This window comes from Amblyomma americanum, chromosome 1, assembly GCF_052857255.1.
Source record: "Amblyomma americanum isolate KBUSLIRL-KWMA chromosome 1, ASM5285725v1, whole genome shotgun sequence".
NCBI classification, from domain to species: Eukaryota; Metazoa; Arthropoda; class Arachnida; order Ixodida; family Ixodidae; genus Amblyomma; species Amblyomma americanum.
Genome location: NC_135497.1, coordinates 212,238,103 through 212,261,273, shown reverse-complemented (window position 1 = coordinate 212,261,273; position 23,171 = coordinate 212,238,103). Strand labels below are relative to the sequence as shown.

The 23,171-nt window shown below is 46.1% G+C and overlaps 1 protein-coding gene across 1 annotated transcript in view; it reads right to left on the bottom strand.

Moving 5' to 3' along the window:
* Positions 1-23,171, bottom strand: part of LOC144114581 (uncharacterized) — a 197,148-nt gene that overhangs the window by 21,498 nt on the left and 152,479 nt on the right. Inside the window, exons 36-41 of the mRNA XM_077648418.1 lie at positions 21,458-21,541; positions 21,117-21,238; positions 15,427-15,648; positions 8,828-8,911; positions 8,487-8,608; positions 2,805-3,026 (exon numbers count right to left, since the gene is read on the bottom strand). The gene's annotated coding sequence lies outside the window, so the exon portion shown is untranslated. The remainder of the gene's footprint in view (positions 1-2,804; positions 3,027-8,486; positions 8,609-8,827; positions 8,912-15,426; positions 15,649-21,116; positions 21,239-21,457; positions 21,542-23,171) is intronic.

Below are 23,171 nucleotides of genomic sequence, written 5' to 3'. Positions count from 1 at the left end.
TATCCACACACATTGTTTGGCTACTTTGCCTGGCTGGTATAATTTTCCTCGTGGCCTCATGAAAAACAGCGTAGTTCTGCTGTATCATTTCACGACTTCCTAACTGGGAGAGTTCCTATGAGCCGGGTGAGTGGGCTGTTCCAGTAAAAAATGTCCCTACAGGCCTTGTACCTCTGCCAACACAGCCTTCATCCAATGCTTTCAAAAACATCTTTTTTCACTAATATAGCAAAAGCTGCAAGAAGCCATTAAAAAGTTGCATGGATGGCAAATCTGCAGAACAAAAAGCAGGCAAATTTTTGGACCCAACCACCAATATCTTGTGCTGCCAGTGAGCTCCAAAAGTGCAACCATTCACACAGAGTTGCCATAAGCATATGGAATAACCGGTTCTTGACAACTCAGAGCAAATATATTCTATTAAGGGGAGAAGCTGGTCTTAGAAAAAAAATATTTATTAATGAAGTCACAATTATGAAGTCTTCAGGGAAGATGTATTTTTGTTTGGTGATTCCAAATATGGAATTAAATTTAATGTACAACAAGGCCTTGTGCACTTGATGCAATATGTCATGTAACTTTTTGCGGAGAGCTTTAACAATATTTTGCTGCAGGGAACTTGCTAGAATGCATCCCGTCCGCTGGTCTTGACAACAAGCTATGCATCAAGGGTAAAATTATTATCCTGCCTATCACAGAAGTTGAGTTACAGGGTATTGAACTTCATACTTCACAAATCGGAAGAAATATTTGTCTTCCTGTTTCTGAAGCAACAACTTCAAAATTCTATAACTCAACTTTTATGACAGACAGGATGATAATCTTAGGTTTATTGCATAGATCAATGTCAAGAGAAACCAGTGACATGCATTCTAGCAAGTTCCCTACAGCAGGATTTATTGAAAGCTCTTCTCAAAATGTTACATAACATATTGCATAAGTGCTCAAGAAATTGTTGCACATGAAATTAAATTCCATATTTGGAATCACCACACAAAAATACATGTTCCCTAAAGATTTCATAATTTTGACTTCATTAATAAAATTTTTTTCTAAGACCCTCTTCCTCCCTTAAAGGGACAGTGAGGAGAACACTCATTCTTTTTTTCTTTTGGTTAGGAAAATATGATAGTTCGGCATATCATGGCTTTCTTGCCACTCGTCCGGGAGCGAAAGATGCATTTATTTCAAAGAAATTTGGATTTGAAGTTCAAAAAGTTGTTCCCGCCCTCCAATTCAAACTCTGTGCACTGTTATGACGTCACAGGACGGAGCAACGTGAAACGTGATGTAAACGCAGACTCCGTCCAGGGCGCCAGGGAGCCAGGGCTATCCAGAGAGCCAGTTATCCACCCTTCCTTTCCTCAAAAGCATCCTCATCTAGAACACTGTCAACGCCAATGCCAATGAACACACTGAATCGTTGATATGTTCCGAGTTCATACGATTTCCCGGTTAATACGCTCAAAATCGCGGACATTAAGAATGTTCCATAGCAAGACGTTATATTTTTCCTGGTTAATGCGTTCCCAGAAAACATGATTTCACGGCTACCAGGTTGAAACTTTCGACAAATTGTGCCCATATAATACACTTACTGAGCAAGCGTACATGTGCAAACATACAAGTGGGCAGAATGAGGGCATGCGACATGGGGAAGGGGGGCAGCATCTTGGCACGCTGCCAAGGTTTGCAATGCCGAGGGCGCAAAAAGAGGACCCCGCTACAAAATGCTAGAGGCTGAAAAAAAAAAAAAAAGTAGATTCTGGCGGATGAAACTGGAGGGCGGGTTCATTATGAGAGTGGGTTCATTAGGTGGGTATATACGGCACATGCTAGACTATATCCAATGACCGTCTAAGAAGCTGCATAAGTAATTATATGCTTTTGGCTTCCGACTTTTCGGAACACAGCTTCTCCAATTTTTAATTTGTAGCACCCCAAAGGCACATGTCAGCTACGAGGGACACTCAGTGGAGGCCTCGGGACTAGTTTCTACCAGTTGGAATTCTTCTAATGAGTGCCGACATCACCCAGCCCAGGAACGTTTTTCCTTTCACCTAAACTGAAATTTAGCTGCCCTAGCTGCAATTCGACCCCTCAATCACAGCAGCTATGCAAAGCATCAACACAATGAGACAAAATTATGCCCCTTTGCTGCGAGGTACTTGTCTAGTAATTTCCTGCATATGAAAATTTATCCTACTCAGTGGCTACGAAAGACTTTAGGAGCAGTTTAGTGTAAAGCGCAGTGCCATACATGCAACCCGGCCCACTCGCTAAAAGGCCGAGACGCCGATATCAGCCAGCAACAGTGGTAGGCAAGGTTAGGCAGCACAGGCATAGCATACATTATTACCTTATGAAACCAGTCAGCTTTGGTCGCTTTCGCCATTTTGACGTCAGCATTGCGTTGCAAATCATATTCTGATTGCAGCTGCATGTCAACCTTGCTGCTGTGTGCACATTTTATTTCAGCTCCTATGCTAGAAACAGTTGCAAGGCAAAGCTAATGACAAGAAACAAAAAATTTGTTGCTTGTTCTACGTTACGCTTGCTTGCGTCCTCAATAATATATGCACGGTGTATCTACATTTGTGCATCAGCTCAGTGCACATTCATATATTCAGAGGAGTTGAGTGGCCCTTATTCATGTTTCACTGGAGGTTCACTGTGAACAGTAGTTCACAGTAACATCACACCACCTACAGTCACCACTTGCCTTTTACATGACACACTGCACTTGCACCCCCTCTGGTGCATTCACATTCCACGGCTAGCGTGCACACAAAGGAAAGACTCACCCTTGGCAGACTTGCCGTCGCCCGGCTTCCCGAGTTAAATATAGGCAGGCAGCAGCGTGCGTGGCTGCCTAGGAATCTGCGGTCCCTCCGCGGAGCCACCTGGCACCGGGCCGCGGCCACCGACTTGCACTTCAGGCGAGGTGGAGAATTGCTCCGGAAATTGAGCAGTCAGACGAGAAGACAGCCCATACTTCGGCCTGGCACCTCTGTGCTGGCTGGGTTCTGCACAAAAAGAGGGACAGTCTAGCTCGCAAGCGGCATGAGAAAGCTACAGCTAATGCTGCATGCCTTCCTTGTTTATCTGGCCATAAAACACCAAAATCTAGCTCCGCTACACTTAAAAAGGCCCGCACTAAATTCTAACCAACCTCCAGCCCCCTTCAACTCAGATTTACATCCAGGAATGACTGTACTAAGCCACGTGGCCGAAACATAATGAGTGCGAGACATAACCTCTCCATAGCAGTGAGGCGAAGTTTATAAACCACAGGACAAAAGAAATGTTGTTCGGGGTTTACCCATTGTAATAGTGCTTTAATACTAAAAAAAAAAAAAAAGTCTACCTCCAAACAATGACAGCGAAAAACAACTTGTGCATCGACCTGAAGGAGTGGCAGCACTAATGCAGCAAGCCTTACGCATTAGCAGCAGATGCGAGTGAATTTTAGAACCAAGCAGATGAAAATGAACATTTTGGCAATTGTTAGCATAACGACCATATGTCAGGCCTAACGTCACTAAACAAGCAGCGAGCATTAAATCAACATGCGTACTGCCACTGCTAGATGGTAAGCTGTAATGCCATGAAGAAGTTCTTTAGTGCTACACCAAATATATGTGGCACTGACATCCCCAGTTCAGCGCTGTAAAAATTTTAGATGAGAAAGTCAGTTTATTTTTGTTGTCTGCCAAGCACCAAAATTAAGAAACAATGCCTCACCCAACCCAATCCTCCTGCTCTCTCCAAGGGCACAGTGCCTCTTGCTGATCTCAGCATGGTAGAAGCACCCAAACAAGTAAAGTTGGGAGAAGGCCCCGGCAGTGAGCACAGAATCAAATCTCAAATATGGTCTGCTACATTTCAGTCATGTCAAGACAAAGCTAAAGCCCTTGTGTGAAACACTCTTGAGTGACTCATTGTTGCCCTTGATGCTGACCAAAGCATTAGCTTAGAAGAACTAGTCGCTCACATTAGCGAATGCCGCATCCTAATTTTTGAAAGCCCAAGTTTAGCGCATGTGGCACAGTGACCACACACTGGCCAAAGTGGGACTGTCTTCACTACACTGGTGCCTGACCAACACTGTTCGGCATCCTCCAGCGCTTAAGGGGGGGATGCGGCCCTTGAAAATCGAAAAATCGTGAAAAAGCCGATTTTTGGAAAAGTGCACATTGCGGTAGTATGTGCCATTAACTACCTTTTCTGCAAATATGAACGACTAATTTGTCGTGAAAGTACTTCAAATTAAATATCTAAGAAGCCGTGTCCGCACACTGGCCAAAGCGGGACCGACTTCACTACACTGGCACATGACCAACACTGTTCGGCATCCTCCAGCGCTTAACGCCTCGCCGCTGAGCTGCGAGAGAGTGCAGAAAATACCCCAACTGTGTGCGTACGCTGTTGCTCAGCCAGTGAACCAAGAGCCGCCATCTTGGTCTTGTTCTGTTTGTGAATTCTTGCTCTCTTTTGCCTGCCTTCGACAACGGCAGCGGCGGCGTGGTGGAAGCGCTACTCGTTTGTGATTGGGGGCCTAAAAGCGCCTTTCGAGTTTCCCGCCTTTGAAATGCGAGACTGCGATTGGGCGAAGGGCGCGCTCCTTGAGAACGCGGGGGATCACGCGCCTGCTATTGGCTGCTGCGCACGCTGACGCGGCGGTCCCCTCCAGCGGAGGCCAGCGCGTCGCCCCACCAGCCTTGGCTCTCTACTTTTCTCATTGTGATCGCCGCTGCCACCGTCTTTACGATCTCTCGCCGTGCCGTCCGAACAGTTTCCTGCAGACTGTTGACTATTGCGCAGTCACTCAAGATGCGTCCAACAAAGCTAAAGACGCTACACGCGTTCAGTGCCCGGAAGCGTGGTATGAACTGTGTTCTTTCGGAAAAGCGTGCCGCCAACAAGGAGTGTCGATGCTTCCAGCCGCGTAACTTCTTCTACATCGCTACTAGACAGCAATTGCGTTGCCGCTTCCAGCGACGTACCAGCATCTTCATCGGTGCAAGAATGCGTTGCTTCGGGCATGCCTTGCGTACCGAACGCATCAAACTCGGCGACTGCGACCTCCAGCTCCTGTCTCGCATCTACCTCGAGGCATGAGAATGCATCGCACGCCGTTCACTTGGAAACATTTCCTGACGTCCGAGAAGATCGAGATTCTGGCTGCATCTCGGGAGCCACTTACCGGATTTCCATGGGGTCTTTTTTTTTATTCCGTACCTAAATAAATTTCAGAGGGCAGGTCAAGCTCGTTTATTCAGATTATTGCGTATGGAATCTGTCATAAGCAATTAATATTGGCTTAATGAGGTCTAATTAATGACACTAAATTCAGTGCTATGCTAAAATTTTTCAGCAAGGAAATTCATCAAAAGGGCCTCGTTTTGACCTCCGGTACCTAACTAGGAATAACCCCAATGAATTTCACAGTGACAGCACTGTTTTCAAATTCTCCAGGCCTGGAGAAATAGACCTATGTGAACCATTTTGATATGCTCCTGTAACTTGAGAACCAGTGTGCACAGCTTCATGAACCTTGGTATTTCTTCAAATGTTTGTGTTTTTAGTCTACCCTGAAAATTTCATTCAGATATCACAAGAAACAAGAAAGCTTGTGTTCTCGCAACCTTTGAGGGCTGTTTTCTCAGGATGTATTTTTTGCCTGGCGGGGCTGCTCATTCTGGCTGCTGCTCGGGAACCGCTTATCGGATTTCCATAAGGCTTTTTTTACTCCGTACCTGAATACATTTTTGAGAACAAGACAAGCCCGCTTTTTCAAGTTATTGCTTCTGGAATTTGTCATAAGCAATTTAAATATGCCTAATGAAGATCTAGTTTATTGACACTAAATTCAGTGCTGGGCTTGACTTTTCCAGCAAGGAAATTTAGAAAAAGGGCTCTGTCTTGCCCTGGGGCACCTATCCAGGAATGAACATAACGAATTTCACAGAGCCAAACCCATTTTCAAATTCTCCAGGCCTGGAATAAGCGACCTATGTGAACCACTTTGATATACAGTCGCCGACCGATTTTTCGGACTCGAAGGAACCTCAAAAATGGTCCAAATAATCGAACAGTCCGTGAAGTACAAAAAAATCACTTTATTGAGAAAAATCTGCTTTAAAATGTCACTGATGTTACCTTGCGGAAAATTTCTCTTGTTGGCGACGATTTGCGCCTGTATTTGCGCCATGGTTGTGCTTTCACTGCACACGCTAGACAGCAAGGTCACCGCGTTTAGTTGGAATACTTGCCACGCTTGTTTGACGGACACAGCGGGTCCATGCTGTCCACAATCTGAGTGTGCACCACACCGCTTGTTCAACACACGCGAAGATAAGGCACTTTTCTTTCAAAGCGGCGGAACCGCCGGACGCAATCACAAAACGGTGAACAGATGTAACTTTGTGAGGACTGAGCGCCACTCGGTCAACACGGTCAGAGAAACCCAAGTGACGAAACGGCGAACGTATGAGACCCGCCACGGTGGCTCTGTGGTTAGGGCGCTCGGCTACTGCTCCGGAGAACCCGGGTTGGAACCCGACCGTGGTGGGCGCGTTTCGATGGAGGCGAAACGCAAAGGCGCCCGTGTCCTGTGTGATGTCAGTGCACGTTAAAGTTCCCCAGGTAGTCGAAATTATTCCGGAGCCCTCCATTACGGCAGATCTTTTTTTTCCTTTCTTCTCTCAGTCCCTCTTTTTATCCTTTCCTACCGACATGTGAGATAGCTCCTTCACAATTTCCTTCCCAACAACGAATTCTCAACGTATGGGACAAGCGATAACTGCCCGCGACAACGTCGGCGACAAAAGCAAGTTGGCGGCGATGACAATCCGGCTGCCACCTCCAAGTGTCAGAGATCGCAGGGACCTCTACTGGCAACAATGAGGTACCGAAAGTGTGTCAAGCAAAGCCAACTGCAGCATAAATCCACCACATCCAAGATAGCGCCTTTTGCGCCGCCGAAAAGATGGCCAACTTTGGCCCGCAGGCGACTGAAATTAGTCCGAAAAATCGAACTTTCGGACTTTTTAGATCCGAAATATCCGTTGTGAATATGTATGCGCTTCTATGGGGAGACTGACGGTGCCTCAACGAGGTCCGAAATATCCTACAAGTCCGAATTATTAGAGTCCGAATTACACGTCGGCTGCTGTACTCCTGTAACTTCGGAACCAGTGCCCACAGCTCCATGAAACTTGGTAGTTCTTCAAATGGTCGTGCTCTTCGCCTACCCTGAATATTTCATTCAGATATCTCAAGAAACAAAAAAGTTGGTGTTTAAGGGTAGTCTCCCCCCTTAACTATGTTAAAACCCAACCAATTTCTTCCTTGGTTTGGAAAGGATCATAACATCAGCGTATGCACGAGACGCAGCTGCACCATAGCCGATTTAATGACCAATTGCACAGAAGAGGTCACCCAAACGAGTGGGACAACATTCTACATAAAAAAAAAACTCAGAGGACAGTTACATGTGTGTACCGCGAATGTTTTAGCATTAGCTGTGGGGTGAAAGTAAAAACTTATTGTGATATTCTGGCCTAAACTACCAGGTTCTCCTCCGGTGTTCGAGTGCATGTACTCTGACACGTGCTACCTCATGCCCCATGTCTCTTCCTCACAGTCTCGCCGGCTTTCTTACAACACATACCCTGTCGGCAGCCGGCCACAGCAGTGTCCTGGCACGTTGCCAAGCTTGCCAAGTGAGCCATTGCCGCTGGCGCTCTCGTCAAAATATAAACACACCATGCTGTTACTGGCGCAGCATCCTGGCATATTGCCATGGCGTGCACCCCAGATGGCATCAACGCCGATGGTATTGGAACTGAGGCACGAGCTAAGAAGAGCTATGTTGTCGTTGGCACGTCTCCTTTTCTTCTGTATTATGTGAGTGCATGCACAGCGGAACCTTTATATTTTGCATGTATTGGCAAAATAAAACCAGTTGTGAGTGCAGCGATTGTCCGTGTCGTCAGTGTTTTCCTTCCATTGCGTTTGTATTTTTTTTCACGCTGCAGTTATGTCGAAGGGAAAGCACTGAAAACATTCTATCAGAAGAGGCGATTTTCTGGTGGCGAAGAGACCACAATCAAGCTAAGGCAGGTCGGGCAGGAACCACCACCGGGTGCAGACAGTTCAAGCAGGAAACTCCTGCCCGGCCAATAAATGGCAAAACAATGGCAAAGCTTTGGAATTTTGCAAGTGCACCAACAAGTTTTGACCCTTTCAGCGACGCTCTCACGCAATGATGGGCATGGAGGTATTAGAAGGAAGCCAGCAGGAAACGGAGAATGTCACTACCTTCTTCATAAAGGGACGTTAGTCAGGGCCACCGAGATCAAGAGTCAACCATTAGCCGAACACATATTTCAACTCAAGCAACAGACCATGCACTTTACATAACATATGATATATATTATAACATTTTTTTTTTTTTCAATTATTAGGAAAGGACCACCCACCTGACCCCGTGGTTGAACACTGTCGTTTCTCAGGCAGTCCATCTCGTGGTTGCTGCGGTCCAGAGAGTGCGCTCTCATGGGGGTGCTCGGAATAGAAGTTTGCAGGCTGCCATCCTGCCTCTCTGTAAATGTGCCAGCGCCGTAACACACAGTGGTCAAACAACCTCTAAAACTAGCCTTTCTTACGGTGGTCACGAGAGACTTTTGAAATGGCCACAGGCATTCCACTGCTCTATTCTAAGGTGTTACAACACTGTATAAAAATGACACCAGGTCGCCTTGTCACCAGCGTTCTAGCAAACAAGAAGTTTCCGCTTCCCCATCCTATGCTAGATACCCACCTCTCAGCTTTGTCTCCAGTTCGGCAACCTTGCTCTGGAGTTCACGATAGCCAGGGGCGCCGGAGTGTCCCCGTGGCCACACCGCTGTTCAAAACGAAAAATGAACACCAAAAATCTGTCAACAAAGCTTGCAGATACAGTACTGACAAATGGGCCATAGCTGTTGCACAAACTTTTCACTACGAAATAAATGTGATCGTGATCTACTAGTGAGTCAGATTATATTCTAATTTTATTAGACTTAAGGGGAGATGCATGTCTTAGAACAGTCAAAAATGGTCAAACAATCGATTTTGAGCAAAACTCATTTTCGGAATGTTTGACCCTTCAAGCACCTATTTTCAAATTATTAACGGTAAATTTGGTCGGGAAATGCGATAAAATATGCTTTCAATATGCCACGGCAGCCACGAAATGTCCCCAAAAAGGCGAAATTTGTTTGAATTTCCCACGCATGCCGCGGACGCTGCAGACGGCCGATGGCCGCCATCTTGGGCTTGGTTTGAAGCTGTTTTCGTTGCGCACAATTTGCGATGTCTCAAAATGGCGTCGCTCAAGCAAAATGACTGCCCTGGCTGGCTTTCCGAAGACCATTTCCGGGTCGCTGATTGGCTCGCGCATGGCGCGCTTTTCGCGCCTGCCATTGGCTGGAGTAACCGGCGCGTCATTTTTTTTTTTCCGCTTTTGCGCTTACCAGCGTCACTGCCGCTTCATGTGCGTCTGCGTTTGCGCTTGTTTTTTCTTGATGCGCCATGTTTCTGCTTTGTGCTGGGATTTTTCCCATGCGATCAAGATGACGGGAGACAACCGACTTAAACCGTGCATGCAACGAGCTTTTGGAAGCCGTAAGAAACGGGCATGGTACAGCATCGGCCACAAGTGCGCTGTCGGGACCTTCGCTAGAGCCGGTGCCGGACTCGCTGGATCTGTCTGGAACATCAACCACGCTGCTCGCTGACGACACTGCAGGACCGAGTTCCAGCTCGAATTGATTCCCGGATTACGGTACAGTTCGTGTTGATGCCGCATACTACTCTGCGGCGGAGCAGGCGCAGTTTGTTGAGTGATCGGCGAACACGAAGTCCCCTCTGCCGGAAAACTTAGCGACCCAGCGCAAGTTTGAACTTCTTGGCGCCAGCGCGGAGTGCCAGACCGATGATACTGGCACCGAGTTCGTGATTGTGGACATGAAAGTTCTAAACAACTTTATTGCGCAACCGAAGTGCGGAACCTGCGGCGCAGGAAGTCTGACTTTGAGCAAGGCAACAGACAAGGAGTATGGCTTAGCTGTAAAGCTCCAGCTCATCTGCGGTAGCTGCACTTGGAGAGGAAGCAATTTTCTTCCCAACAAGTAAGTGGAACTGACAACATAACTCCCTTCGAGGTCAACATGAGGGCCATGAAGGGAATACAGACGATAGGCAAAGGCTTGACTGCACTTGCAGACTTTTGCGCCTGTATGAACCTGTCCCACCGAGGTCTGCACCACAAGGCCTTTCAGGGACACCTGAAAACTTTGTGAAAGCCTGCGAAAGCACAGCGACCGCAAGTGAAGCTGCCAGTGTGGCAGTCATCAAGGACCTCTATAGAGACTTCTTGAGTAGAATTGGGAACACTGACGTTATATTTGATGGTTTGTGGATGACCCGAGGTCGTAGCTCTCACATCAGTGTGGCCTGCACTGTTGAGCTGTACACTGGCAAAAGACCACATTGTTTACTCGAACTTTTGTCTCAGATGTGCCTTGGGACCATAGCCACAAGATGAAGGCTACAGTGACTGGCTCGCCACCACGAGTACCAGCGAAACATCGATTGTAACTCTGGTCGCATGGAAGTGGAGAATGCGCTGACCATGTTTTAAAGATCTCTGGCCAAGTATGGTCTGCGCTACACGACCGTCCTCTCTGTTGGAGACAGCCGGACTTTTTATGCGTTGTCAGAAGCAAAAGTGTACGGACTCATGAAGACTGACAAGAAGGATTGCATCAACCACGTTCATAAGCGAATGCGGACTGCTCTGCAGAACCTGGTTCATAGAAAGAAGGCTCAAGGTGAATCTCTGGGCGGAAGAGGCAAGCTGACGCAGGAAAAGATCAAGAAGATCACCAACTACTACGGCCATGCCCTGAGGAGCAACAGTCAAGACGTTCCAGGCGTGAAGAAGGCAGTGGAAGCTACACTCCTGCACATGACCTCTACAAATGATGTCCCGAACCACTCCAAGGGCCCTGAGGGTGCTGACTCTTGGTGCAAGCTCAACAGAGCCTTGGCCAGTGGTGAACTTCCACCTGCACAAAAGAGTGCCCTCCCGGCTCGTGTTGGGGCTGCTCTGGAGCCAGTGTTTGCAAAGCTCAGCGATGAGAACCTGTTGGCACGATGCAGCGAAGGAAAGACTCAGAAGGTGAGTGAGAGCCTACACTCTCTCGTTTGGACGCAAGCTTCAAAGAATGGAAATGCTTATTTGGAAAGTGTGAAGCCGGCTGCTGCTGAGGCTGTTGCCCTCTACAACCAAGGAAGGAGGGCAACTAATGAATCCATCACTGCAAGTCTGGGCTATGCTGCTGGTGGCTGCCTTGTTCGCCGAAGCCTAGGAAAAGGCGCCCTGCATTTGCGCAAGGCAAATGGAGCTCAGCTAAAGAGCGCTAATACGAAAGAGAGACTGACAGGGCGGCACAAAACGGGAGCAACTGAAGATTACAGTCCTGGACTGCTATGAAGACGTTCTACAGCAGCACAGGGCAGCATGCTACCTAACGTCCAGGGGGTTCTTCTCAGAGACAGAGTAGGAGACGTGTCGAGCGTCGCACCCAACGGTCCTTTTCAGGACCACCCATCTGCTTGCCAGGGTGGCTCAGATCTCCTTGGCTCTGGACTGCTAGGTCTCTCAAAAAACAGTTTTCAGGATTCATAATATTGTCTTTAGAGCTCAACACCCTAGGCCTGCACTCCATTGCCCCTAAAAAAAAAAAATGTACCGATAACTTCATAAGAAATCATTTTTTTTACAACTTCATCACGCTTACACCTTCGACATTTTTTTATTAATGTTTCCTTGGATGGAATAAGACACTCTTTGTTTTGCTTTGTAGGGAAACAGATAGGGAACACCTAAATAAAATCCGTTGTGGAAGATTCCTCCCAGAATTTTCTGTAGTCAGCGTCAAAACTTTAATTGCGATATTCTCAGCTTCATTTTTTTGCCAATGTCACTAGAGTTACGGAACTTTTCATTATGTTTTTGCGGTGCAATTTTAATGAGCTTTACATCATTGAATTCAGAAAGAATTCAACTGTGGAGCTATGCTATATTTATGTGGCTAAGTTGAACATATCAAATTTTGTGAACAATAATACCAGCTAATTATATTCCAGAATTGTGATGCATCGACATAACTGAACATTTTTATATGATGATGTATCTTAATAACAACATAAATAGCATAGCTCCGCAAGGAACCTCTTTGGCTACGGCTACATTTTAATCGGAACCAAAAAATGTTGAGGGAAAGTGTCTTAATGACCCGTAAGAAATTACCTAATTAGGCTTCAGTTAATTTTCCATAAGTAGAAAACTAATTGAGATAAGTTGAAACTAATTACATTTATGAAAATAGGAGGAAGAAATACATACGGATACCTAATTTCATTACAATATCTCCAATAATAAAAATTTTCGTTTTAAGACCAGTGTCTCCCCTTAAAGCTTAGCAGCTGCAAAGGCTTGTAAATTCCAGAAGCATATTGCGCTTACAAGGAATAATAAAAAAAAAGTCACATACAACACTCACAATCTTATCCACACACATTGTTTGGCTACTTTGCCTGGCTGGTATAATTTTCCTCGTGGCCTCATGAAAAACAGCGTAGTTCTGCTGTATCATTTCACGACTTCCTAACTGGGAGAGTTCCTATGAGCCGGGTGAGTGGGCTGTTCCAGTAAAAAATGTCCCTACAGGCCTTGTACCTCTGCCAACACAGCCTTCATCCAATGCTTTCAAAAACATCTTTTTTCACTAATATAGCAAAAGCTGCAAGAAGCCATTAAAAAGTTGCATGGATGGCAAATCTGCAGAACAAAAAGCAGGCAAATTTTTGGACCCAACCACCAATATCTTGTGCTGCCAGTGAGCTCCAAAAGTGCAACCATTCACACAGAGTTGCCATAAGCATATGGAATAACCGGTTCTTGACAACTCAGAGCAAATATATTCTATTAAGGGGAGAAGCTGGTCTTAGAAAAAAAATATTTATTAATGAAGTCACAATTATGAAGTCTTCAGGGAAGATGTATTTTTGTTTGGTGATTCCAAATATGGAATTAAATTTAATGTACAACAAGGCCTTGTGCACTTGATGCAATATGTCATGTAACTTTTTGCGGAGAGCTTTAACAATATTTTGCTGCAGGGAACTTGCTAGAATGCATCCCGTCCGCTGGTCTTGACAACAAGCTATGCATCAAGGGTAAAATTATTATCCTGCCTATCACAGAAGTTGAGTTACAGGGTATTGAACTTCATACTTCACAAATCGGAAGAAATATTTGTCTTCCTGTTTCTGAAGCAACAACTTCAAAATTCTATAACTCAACTTTTATGACAGACAGGATGATAATCTTAGGTTTATTGCATAGATCAATGTCAAGAGAAACCAGTGACATGCATTCTAGCAAGTTCCCTACAGCAGGATTTATTGAAAGCTCTTCTCAAAATGTTACATAACATATTGCATAAGTGCTCAAGAAATTGTTGCACATGAAATTAAATTCCATATTTGGAATCACCACACAAAAATACATGTTCCCTAAAGATTTCATAATTTTGACTTCATTAATAAAATTTTTTTCTAAGACCCTCTTCCTCCCTTAAAGGGACAGTGAGGAGAACACTCATTCTTTTTTTCTTTTGGTTAGGAAAATATGATAGTTCGGCATATCATGGCTTTCTTGCCACTCGTCCGGGAGCGAAAGATGCATTTATTTCAAAGAAATTTGGATTTGAAGTTCAAAAAGTTGTTCCCGCCCTCCAATTCAAACTCTGTGCACTGTTATGACATCACAGGACGGAGCAACGTGAAACGTGATGTAAACGCAGACTCCGTCCAGGGCGCCAGGGAGCCAGGGCTATCCAGAGAGCCAGTTATCCACCCTTCCTTTCCTCAAAAGCATCCTCATCTAGAACACTGTCAACGCCAATGCCAATGAACACACTGAATCGTTGATATGTTCCGAGTTCATACGATTTCCCGGTTAATACGCTCAAAATCGCGGACATTAAGAATGTTCCATAGCAAGACGTTATATTTTTCCTGGTTAATGCGTTCCCAGAAAACATGATTTCACGGCTACCAGGTTGAAACTTTCGACAAATTGTGCCCATATAATACACTTACTGAGCAAGCGTACATGTGCAAACATACAAGTGTGCAGAATGAGGGCATGCGACATGGGGAAGGGGGGCAGCATCTTGGCACGCTGCCAAGGTTTGCAATGCCGAGGGCGCAAAAAGAGGACCCCGCTACAAAATGCTAGAGGCTGAAAAAAAAAAAAAAAGTAGATTCTGGCGGATGAAACTGGAGGGCGGGTTCATTATGAGAGTGGGTTCATTAGGTGGGTATATACGGCACATGCTAGACTATATCCAATGACCGTCTAAGAAGCTGCATAAGTAATTATATGCTTTTGGCTTCCGACTTTTCGGAACACAGCTTCTCCAATTTTTAATTTGTAGCACCCCAAAGGCACATGTCAGCTACGAGGGACACTCAGTGGAGGCCTCGGGACTAGTTTCTACCAGTTGGAATTCTTCTAATGAGTGCCGACATCACCCAGCCCAGGAACGTTTTTCCTTTCACCTAAACTGAAATTTAGCTGCCCTAGCTGCAATTCGACCCCTCAATCACAGCAGCTATGCAAAGCATCAACACAATGAGACAAAATTATGCCCCTTTGCTGCGAGGTACTTGTCTAGTAATTTCCTGCATATGAAAATTTATCCTACTCAGTGGCTACGAAAGACTTTAGGAGCAGTTTAGTGTAAAGCGCAGTGCCATACATGCAACCCGGCCCACTCGCTAAAAGGCCGAGACGCCGATATCAGCCAGCAACAGTGGTAGGCAAGGTTAGGCAGCACAGGCATAGCATACATTATTACCTTATGAAACCAGTCAGCTTTGGTCGCTTTCGCCATTTTGACGTCAGCATTGCGTTGCAAATCATATTCTGATTGCAGCTGCATGTCAACCTTGCTGCTGTGTGCACATTTTATTTCAGCTCCTATGCTAGAAACAGTTGCAAGGCAAAGCTAATGACAAGAAACAAAAAATTTGTTGCTTGTTCTACGTTACGCTTGCTTGCGTCCTCAATAATATATGCACGGTGTATCTACATTTGTGCATCAGCTCAGTGCACATTCATATATTCAGAGGAGTTGAGTGGCCCTTATTCATGTTTCACTGGAGGTTCACTGTGAACAGTAGTTCACAGTAACATCACACCACCTACAGTCACCACTTGCCTTTTACATGACACACTGCACTTGCACCCCCTCTGGTGCATTCACATTCCACGGCTAGCGTGCACACAAAGGAAAGACTCACCCTTGGCAGACTTGCCGTCGCCCGGCTTCCCGAGTTAAATATAGGCAGGCAGCAGCGTGCGTGGCTGCCTAGGAATCTGCGGTCCCTCCGCGGAGCCACCTGGCACCGGGCCGCGGCCACCGACTTGCACTTCAGGCGAGGTGGAGAATTGCTCCGGAAATTGAGCAGTCAGACGAGAAGACAGCCCATACTTCGGCCTGGCACCTCTGTGCTGGCTGGGTTCTGCACAAAAAGAGGGACAGTCTAGCTCGCAAGCGGCATGAGAAAGCTACAGCTAATGCTGCATGCCTTCCTTGTTTATCTGGCCATAAAACACCAAAATCTAGCTCCGCTACACTTAAAAAGGCCCGCACTAAATTCTAACCAACCTCCAGCCCCCTTCAACTCAGATTTACATCCAGGAATGACTGTACTAAGCCACGTGGCCGAAACATAATGAGTGCGAGACATAACCTCTCCATAGCAGTGAGGCGAAGTTTATAAACCACAGGACAAAAGAAATGTTGTTCGGGGTTTACCCATTGTAATAGTGCTTTAATACTAAAAAAAAAAAAAAAGTCTACCTCCAAACAATGACAGCGAAAAACAACTTGTGCATCGACCTGAAGGAGTGGCAGCACTAATGCAGCAAGCCTTACGCATTAGCAGCAGATGCGAGTGAATTTTAGAACCAAGCAGATGAAAATGAACATTTTGGCAATTGTTAGCATAACGACCATATGTCAGGCCTAACGTCACTAAACAAGCAGCGAGCATTAAATCAACATGCGTACTGCCACTGCTAGATGGTAAGCTGTAATGCCATGAAGAAGTTCTTTAGTGCTACACCAAATATATGTGGCACTGACATCCCCAGTTCAGCGCTGTAAAAATTTTAGATGAGAAAGTCAGTTTATTTTTGTTGTCTGCCAAGCACCAAAATTAAGAAACAATGCCTCACCCAACCCAATCCTCCTGCTCTCTCCAAGGGCACAGTGCCTCTTGCTGATCTCAGCATGGTAGAAGCACCCAAACAAGTAAAGTTGGGAGAAGGCCCCGGCAGTGAGCACAGAATCAAATCTCAAATATGGTCTGCTACATTTCAGTCATGTCAAGACAAAGCTAAAGCCCTTGTGTGAAACACTCTTGAGTGACTCATTGTTGCCCTTGATGCTGACCAAAGCATTAGCTTAGAAGAACTAGTCGCTCACATTAGCGAATGCCGCATCCTAATTTTTGAAAGCCCAAGTTTAGCGCATGTGGCACAGTGACCACACACTGGCCAAAGTGGGACTGTCTTCACTACACTGGTGCCTGACCAACACTGTTCGGCATCCTCCAGCGCTTAAGGGGGGGATGCGGCCCTTGAAAATCGAAAAATCGTGAAAAAGCCGATTTTTGGAAAAGTGCACATTGCGGTAGTATGTGCCATTAACTACCTTTTCTGCAAATATGAACGACTAATTTGTCGTGAAAGTACTTCAAATTAAATATCTAAGAAGCCGTGTCCGCACACTGGCCAAAGCGGGACCGACTTCACTACACTGGCACATGACCAACACTGTTCGGCATCCTCCAGCGCTTAACGCCTCGCCGCTGAGCTGCGAGAGAGTGCAGAAAATACCCCAACTGTGTGCGTACGCTGTTGCTCAGCCAGTGAACCAAGAGCCGCCATCTTGGTCTTGTTCTGTTTGTGAATTCTTGCTCTCTTTTGCCTGCCTTCGACAACGGCAGCGGCGGCGTGGTGGAAGCGCTACTCGTTTGTGATTGGGGGCCTAAAAGCGCCTTTCGAGTTTCCCGCCTTTGAAATGCGAGACTGCGATTGGGCGAAGGGCGCGCTCCTTGAGAACGCGGGGGATCACGCGCCTGCTATTGGCTGCTGCGCACGCTGACGCGGCGGTCCCCTCCAGCGGAGGCCAGCGCGTCGCCCCACCAGCCTTGGCTCTCTACTTTTCTCATTGTGATCGCCGCTGCCACCGTCTTTACGATCTCTCGCCGTGCCGTCCGAACAGTTTCCTGCAGACTGTTGACTATTGCGCAGTCACTCAAGATGCGTCCAACAAAGCTAAAGACGCTACACGCGTTCAGTGCCCGGAAGCGTGGTATGAACTGTGTTCTTTCGGAAAAGCGTGCCGCCAACAAGGACTGTCGATGCTTCCAGCCGCGTAACTTCTTCTACATCGCTACTAGACAGCAATTGCGTTGCCGCTTCCAGCGACGTACCAGCATCTTCATCGGTGCAAGAATGCGTTGCTTCGGGCATGCCTTGCGTACCGAACGCATCAAACTCGGCGACTGCGACCTCCAGCTCCTGTCTCGCATCTACCTCGAGGCATGAGAATGCATCGCACGCCGTTCACTTGGAAACATTTCCTGACGTCCGAGAAGATCGAGATTCTGGCTGCATCTCGGGAGCCACTTACCGGATTTCCATGGGGTCTTTTTTTTTATTCCGTACCTAAATAAATTTCAGAGGGCAGGTCAAGCTCGTTTATTCAGATTATTGCGTATGGAATCTGTCATAAGCAATTAATATTGGCTTAATGAGGTCTAATTAATGACACTAAATTCAGTGCTATGCTAAAATTTTTCAGCAAGGAAATTCATCAAAAGGGCCTCGTTTTGACCTCCGGTACCTAACTAGGAATAACCCCAATGAATTTCACAGTGACAGCACTGTTTTCAAATTCTCCAGGCCTGGAGAAATAGACCTATGTGAACCATTTTGATATGCTCCTGTAACTTGAGAACCAGTGTGCACAGCTTCATGAACCTTGGTATTTCTTCAAATGTTTGTGTTTTTAGTCTACCCTGAAAATTTCATTCAGATATCACAAGAAACAAGAAAGCTTGTGTTCTCGCAACCTTTGAGGGCTGTTTTCTCAGGATGTATTTTTTGCCTGGCGGGGCTGCTCATTCTGGCTGCTGCTCGGGAACCGCTTATCGGATTTCCATAAGGCTTTTTTTACTCCGTACCTGAATACATTTTTGAGAACAAGACAAGCCCGCTTTTTCAAGTTATTGCTTCTGGAATTTGTCATAAGCAATTTAAATATGCCTAATGAAGATCTAGTTTATTGACACTAAATTCAGTGCTGGGCTTGACTTTTCCAGCAAGGAAATTTAGAAAAAGGGCTCTGTCTTGCCCTGGGGCACCTATCCAGGAATGACCATAACGAATTTCACAGAGCCAAACCCATTTTCAAATTCTCCAGGCCTGGAATAAGCGACCTATGTGAACCACTTTGATATACAGTCGCCGACCGATTTTTCGGACTCGAAGGAACCTCAAAAATGGTCCAAATAATCGAACAGTCCGAAAAATCCGTGAAGTACAAAAAAATCACTTTATTGAGAAAAATCTGCTTTAAAATGTCACTGATGTTACCTTGCGGAAAATTTCTCTTGTTGGCGACGATTTGCGCCTGTATTTGCGCCATGGTTGTGCTTTCACTGCACACGCTAGACAGCAAGGTCACCGCGTTTAGTTGGAATACTTGCCACGCTTGTTTGACGGACACAGCGGGTCCATGCTGTCCACAATCTGAGTGTGCACCACACCGCTTGTTCAACACACGCGAAGATAAGGCACTTTTCTTTCAAAGCGGCGGAACCGCCGGACGCAATCACAAAACGGCGAACAGATGTAACTTTGTGAGGACTGAGCGCCACTCGGTCAACACGGTCAGAGAAACCCAAGTGACGAAACGGCGAACGTATGAGACCCGCCACGGTGGCTCTGTGGTTAGGGCGCTCGGCTACTGCTCCGGAGAACCCGGGTTGGAACCCGACCGTGGTGGGCGCGTTTCGATGGAGGCGAAACGCAAAGGCGCCCGTGTCCTGTGTGATGTCAGTGCACGTTAAAGTTCCCCAGGTAGTCGAAATTATTCCGGAGCCCTCCATTACGGCAGATCTTTTTTTTCCTTTCTTCTCTCAGTCCCTCTTTTTATCCTTTCCTACCGACATGTGAGATAGCTCCTTCACAATTTCCTTCCCAACAACGAATTCTCAACGTATGGGACAAGCGATAACTGCCCGCGACAACGTCGGCGACAAAAGCAAGTTGGCGGCGATGACAATCCGGCTGCCACCTCCAAGTGTCAGAGATCGCAGGGACCTCTACTGGCAACAATGAGGTACCGAAAGTGTGTCAAGCAAAGCCAACTGCAGCATAAATCCACCACATCCAAGATAGCGCCTTTTGCGCCGCCGAAAAGATGGCCAACTTTGGCCCGCAGGCGACTGAAATTAGTCCGAAAAATCGAACTTTCGGACTTTTTAGATCCGAAATATCCGTTGTGAATATGTATGCGCTTCTATGGGGAGACTGACGGTGCCTCAACGAGGTCCGAAATATCCTACAAGTCCGAATTATTAGAGTCCGAATTACACGTCGGCTGCTGTACTCCTGTAACTTCGGAACCAGTGCCCACAGCTCCATGAAACTTGGTAGTTCTTCAAATGGTCGTGCTCTTCGCCTACCCTGAATATTTCATTCAGATATCTCAAGAAACAAAAAAGTTGGTGTTTAAGGGTAGTCTCCCCCCTTAACTATGTTAAAACCCAACCAATTTCTTCCTTGGTTTGGAAAGGATCATAACATCAGCGTATGCACGAGACGCAGCTGCACCATAGCCGATTTAATGACCAATTGCACAGAAGAGGTCACCCAAACGAGTGGGACAACATTCTACATAAAAAAAAAACTCAGAGGACAGTTACATGTGTGTACCGCGAATGTTTTAGCATTAGCTGTGGGGTGAAAGTAAAAACTTATTGTGATATTCTGGCCTAAACTACCAGGTTCTCCTCCGGTGTTCGAGTGCATGTACTCTGACACGTGCTACCTCATGCCCCATGTCTCTTCCTCACAGTCTCGCCGGCTTTCTTACAACACATACCCTGTCGGCAGCCGGCCACAGCAGTGTCCTGGCACGTTGCCAAGCTTGCCAAGTGAGCCATTGCCGCTGGCGCTCTCGTCAAAATATAAACACACCATGCTGTTACTGGCGCAGCATCCTGGCATATTGCCATGGCGTGCACCCCAGATGGCATCAACGCCGATGGTATTGGAACTGAGGCACGAGCTAAGAAGAGCTATGTTGTCGTTGGCACGTCTCCTTTTCTTCTGTATTATGTGAGTGCATGCACAGCGGAACCTTTATATTTTGCATGTATTGGCAAAATAAAACCAGTTGTGAGTGCAGCGATTGTCCGTGTCGTCAGTGTTTTCCTTCCATTGCGTTTGTATTTTTTTTCACGCTGCAGTTATGTCGAAGGGAAAGCACTGAAAACATTCTATCAGAAGAGGCGATTTTCTGGTGGCGAAGAGACCACAATCAAGCTAAGGCAGGTCGGGCAGGAACCACCACCGGGTGCAGACAGTTCAAGCAGGAAACTCCTGCCCGGCCAATAAATGGCAAAACAATGGCAAAGCTTTGGAATTTTGCAAGTGCACCAACAAGTTTTGACCCTTTCAGCGACGCTCTCACGCAATGATGGGCATGGAGGTATTAGAAGGAAGCCAGCAGGAAACGGAGAATGTCACTACCTTCTTCATAAAGGGACGTTAGTCAGGGCCACCGAGATCAAGAGTCAACCATTAGCCGAACACATATTTCAACTCAAGCAACAGACCATGCACTTTACATAACATATGATATATATTATAACATTTTTTTTTTTTCGATTATTAGGGAAGGACCACCCACCTGACCCCGTGGTTGAACACTGTCGTTTCTCAGGCAGTCCATCTCGTGGTTGCTGCGGTCCAGAGAGTGCGCTCTCATGGGGGTGCTCGGAATAGAAGTTTGCAGGCTGCCATCCTGCCTCTCTGTAAATGTGCCAGCGCCGTAACACACAGTGGTCAAACAACCTCTAAAACTAGCCTTTCTTACGGTGGTCACGAGAGACTTTTGAAATGGCCACAGGCATTCCACTGCTCTATTCTAAGGTGTTACAACACTGTATAAAAATGACACCAGGTCGCCTTGTCACCAGCGTTCTAGCAAACAAGAAGTTTCCGCTTCCCCATCCTATGCTAGATACCCACCTCTCAGCTTTGTCTCCAGTTCGGCAACCTTGCTCTGGAGTTCACGATAGCCAGGGGCGCCGGAGTGTCCCCGTGGCCACACCGCTGTTCAAAACGAAAAATGAACACCAAAAATCTGTCAACAAAGCTTGCAGATACAGTACTGACAAATGGGCCATAGCTGTTGCACAAACTTTTCACTACGAAATAAATGTGATCGTGATCTACTAGTGAGTCAGATTATATTCTAATTTTATTAGACTTAAGGGGAGATGCATGTCTTAGAACAGTCAAAAATGGTCAAACAATCGATTTTGAGCAAAACTCATTTTCGGAATGTTTGACCCTTCAAGCACCTATTTTCAAATTATTAACGGTAAATTTGGTCGGGAAATGCGATAAAATATGCTTTCAATATGCCACGGCAGCCACGAAATGTCCCCAAAAAGGCGAAATTTGTTTGAACTTCCCACGCATGCCGCGGACGCTGCAGACGGCCGATGGCCGCCATCTTGGGCTTGGTTTGAAGCTGTTTTCGTTGCGCACAATTTGCGATGTCTCAAAATGGCGTCGCTCAAGCAAAATGACTGCCCTGGCTGGCTTTCCGAAGACCATTTCCGGGTCGCTGATTGGCTCGCGCATGGCGCGCTTTTCGCGCCTGCCATTGGCTGGAGTAACCGGCGCGTCATTTTTTTTTTTCCGCTTTTGCGCTTACCAGCGTCACTGCCGCTTCATGTGCGTCTGCGTTTGCGCTTGTTTTTTCTTGATGCGCCATGTTTCTGCTTTGTGCTGGGATTTTTCCCATGCGATCAAGATGACGGGAGACAACCGACTTAAGGGGGGACACTGGTCTTTGGGACCAAAGAATGACCCAAAAATCAATTTTTTAAAAATGACATTATGGGAGCCTATAGCTATTATTCTTCAACTCTACCAGTTCTCTCCTCCAAGAAATTTGTATTTTGACCATAATATTAAATTTAGATCACTGTGTGGGCTGAATTTGTGCAGGACCGCGCGATTTAACACCATGAAAATGCTGGACACTTGGCTGTCTTAGTACGTCAATATCTCAACGTCTAGGACAGATAGACATGTGATATTGTTTGCTAATTGGAAGCTGAAGGCACAATGTATGCAATAATCGAAGCACAATTGTTCAATCACGCTTCAAGAATTTATAATTTTGCAATGTTTATCTATGCATGATATTCACACTTTGAATGCTGCTATTCTAAGTGCTGTAAAATTACTAATGAGGGTAAAATGAAAAAACTGGTGTGATTATTGCACTCTTTACTCACCATACTATGTAGCCATGGGTTAAAAATTCTTTTTTATTGAGCCATTTTTTTTGCACCGAGGTACTAATAAATGACTAATTAAAATTAATTATCTTAGGAACTAACAAATTAATTTAAAAAGCAATTTCATATTTGAAATCAGTAAAAAAATCTGAGCAAGTTGATACAGTTTCATTAGGACTGGACTAAAAATAAGGAAAATAGGTCTAAGACCAGTGTCCCCCCTTAAACCGTGCATGCAACGAGCTTTTGGAAGCCGTAAGAAACGGGCATGGTACAGCATCGGCCACAAGTGCGCTGTCGGGACCTTCGCTAGAGCCGGTGCCGGACTCGCTGGATCTGTCTGGAACATCAACCACGCTGCTCGCTGACGACACTGCAGGACCGAGTTCCAGCTCGAATTGATTCCCGGATTACGGTACAGTTCGTGT